The sequence below is a fragment of the Homarus americanus genome, unplaced genomic scaffold, assembly GCF_018991925.1.
Source record: "Homarus americanus isolate GMGI-L3 unplaced genomic scaffold, GMGI_Hamer_2.0 scaffold32545, whole genome shotgun sequence".
NCBI lineage: Eukaryota > Metazoa > Arthropoda > Malacostraca > Decapoda > Nephropidae > Homarus > Homarus americanus.
Genome location: NW_024738038.1, coordinates 5,001 through 8,448, shown reverse-complemented (window position 1 = coordinate 8,448; position 3,448 = coordinate 5,001).

Below are 3,448 nucleotides of genomic sequence, written 5' to 3'. Positions count from 1 at the left end.
TATATTCTAAATCCCCAACTCGTAACAATAGCCATCTGTTACTGCCGTGTCTTTCCATATACCTGTTTATTTCATTGTAATAGGCCTGGATTAATTTAACTTCTTCTGGTAGTCTGTTGTTGGGTAATGTTCTAAAGTGTGAAGTAGGAGTGTGTTTGGTTATAGATGTTTTTATTGCTGAGTGCAGTCTGTCCATTTCTGAGTCTATATCTTCTGTTGTTTTCCCTTGTAGGTTAATCGAGTGGTGATTACTTAAGTCATCTTTGAAGCTGTGCCAGTCTGTTTTACTCATTTTCAGTCTCTTTTTTATTGGTATCTGTATGGGGCTTGTTGACAGTGTTAGTATAATTGGCAGATGGTCACTGCCTGTAAGAGGTCCCTGTATTATATGGTAATTGAAAAAGGCTTTGTTGTTGGTAAAAATTTTGTCTGGTGTCGATTGTGTATTGTGATTTCTCCAGGTTGGAAAGTTAGGACCCAGATGATTGATTTTCCTTAAATTTATTAATTGATTAAGGGCGTTTCCCACGACGTTATTATTTGTATTGTCAAAAATCCTATGTCTGGCGTTAAAGTCTCCTAAGATGTACATCGGATGACTATTGTTAGCCAATTTTAATAGGTCTTCTATAGGTAAGTAGTAGCAATAATTACGTCTCCTTGAGTTGTATTTATTTTTATTGCTAGAAATTCATCCTGGAAGTCATCAATTAGTTTAAATTTTAAGTTTCTTTTAACCGCTATCGCTACTCCGTCATTTTTCTCGCTCGATTTATTTCTTTGGTTTACATAATAGTTAAAGAGTTTTATGTTGTTGTTTTCTGTCTCACCGTGACTGTTTATTAGTATAATGTCAGGGTCAATTTCGCGATATATATTACTTAGGTTAATTCTCTCGGTCTTCCAGTTTCTTACGTTGTGTTGTATTATTCTTAAAGTTCTTACTGTTTGTCTATTGTCCATCATTTCTTATACTTGGATTGTGGCAGTTGGAGTGGAGACCTATCATCCTGTTTCCCGCTTCTGACTCTTCTATACTCTGACGGGTCTACTATTTTAAAGTCTTTGGCCGTAATCTTTAGTTTGTCCGTAGTAATTAGTGACCAGACATAATCTTCACTTAGGGTTTTTTCTTGATATGTCCACTTGTATATCCCTCCTTCACAGTTTTTTACTATTGTCCCTCCTGTTGGTCTCGATGTTGGGATTCCATGTTTTGTTGTAGTGATAACTTTTAATCCAATTTCTTCAGCAGATTCAGGCTGTATATTGTGATCAGTTTCCATCTTATCTTCTCTCCTCCTACTCCTTTGTCTGTCCTTTTGTTATTTCTATCTTCTCTTTGTCACTTCTAGTCATTTGTCTGGGATCTCTATCAGTCGCTTGTGTTCCTTGTGTATCAGCTGTTGCTCCTTGCTCAAACCTTTGTTCGTCTTGATGTAGTCTTTCTCACAGTTCGCTTGCATATGTTGTCTGAAATAGTTTTTCGGATTGTGGATTCTCTGGAAATATCATCTCTGGTAGGTTATTCAATTTAAACATTTTCCTTAATTCCTCATTGTATGATCCGGGTGCAATGATATTGTGCAAATGCATGGATCATACTAATCATTACCTTATCATGTATTGGCTCACTTAGGTTTAATACTGTGATTCTGGTCTTGTTTCTTGGACCGCTTCTTGCTATTATTTCGACGCATAGTTGTATCCTTCTTTGTCTTGTTCTTTTCCTCCTTGTTTCTTGTACTTTTATCATGTGTTTTTTTATTACATGCCATTGCTAACGTCCTATGTCCTATGTATACATTCCTGTTTCTCTTACAGCGCTGAGACAGCCAACATGTGTATTCTACATTCAGTGTAGTATGGTCGTCGCCTGCACAATCTGAGCAGTACTTTTTTTCTTTTCCGGACAGTCTCGTTGCGTGTTCTTCATATTTGTAGCAGGAGAAGCAAGTTTGCAGACTGATGAATGTCTCCTTCTTTATTTGATGTGGTGTGACTGACATGTTGAATATTAGAAAGCCCTGTTGTAAAACTCTCTCAGCCATTGACACTTCTTCAAACATGAGTATAGTCCTTTATCTTAATGACTTCTTCAATCTTCATCCACCTATTTTGGCGTTCCAGTTCTTCTTTCAGGTCTTCCTCCCGATCTCTTGATCGACTTGACGAACAAAAACTGATCTTTTTGCTTTTTGTTCTGGTGGCATGACAACAATAAGGCCTTCATTGTAAAATATATCTCTTGCTTCTTTTGAAAGGATTTTATCTGAATCAAAGTCATCTTTACAGATTACTTTAAAACCTTCATTGGTGCTGAATATTCTAGTTAGTGGGACTTGTAGTTTGTTGTAAGTGATTTCTGCCACTTTTCCCCTTCCAATAGAGTGTCCCTTATCTCTATGTTTTATTCTAATGCTAGTTGTCATCTTCTTGATTACATCTAATCCTACCTATAACACAGGGCTCCTGCCTGGGAGCAGTGACCCCGCCCCCCCCCTCTTGGACGGGCGTCGGGCTCTGCACCCAGGTTACCTGTGACTATAGTAATATCTAAAAAAGTTGCCACCTACCGGTGACCCCCGGACAAGGGGTGCCCTGCACTATCACAGGTTCCCTTGCCGGATCGACCGTATCGCGAAGTCCCGCCTCCCGTTCAAAGAACGGAGTGCATGAGGGGGATGAAAAAAGGAAAGAAGAGGACTTAGAGAGTAGAAACAGCCTACCTACCACGCTACGTTCGGTCAGCCAATCAGAGCACCGCAGTAAACGTGCATGTATCACGCCACCGTGGGGCACCACTGATTGGCCAATCCAGGACGTAGACGCACGGGTAGTAGTCAAAATTTGGGTAGGCCAAATATTTGTTTTTTCCAAAGTTGGAATTTCCCGTACAATCTGTGATGGTAATTACACCGTCACTATGTTGAGTAAGTACAATCACTAGGATTGAGTGTCTTATCACAACAAAGTTGCAGACTCAAACATGCAGCAAAAGAATCAGGTCTTCGCAGCTCCGTGTCTATTTTTACTTAGGCTAGCATACCTAAGTTAAAGCAACCTCCCCTTGCCAATACAAGAAGGAAGAGGATTTATAGTCTAATAAACAATTCATCATGACCAAATACAGTATCTAACACAGGGGGTCCGGGGGCGTGTTCTGGTTAGCAACTAACCATTTGATTGCATTATTCTGGAGAATAGTTAGCAATTATCCATTTGATTGCATTATCCCAGGTTAAGGGGGGGTTGTGTGTGGTTCCATATCACCAGATTTATTAAAAAACTCTACGTCAGGCTAAACAGTTTAGCCAGATAGTGGTGGCTGCTTGGATTATTTCTTTGTCTCTTTATTGACTTCGCGGCTAAATCTCTATAAAATTGAGGACACCACAGACTTTTACCAAGGTTAGTTAAATGAGATTTCATGACTTAAACTCCAAGG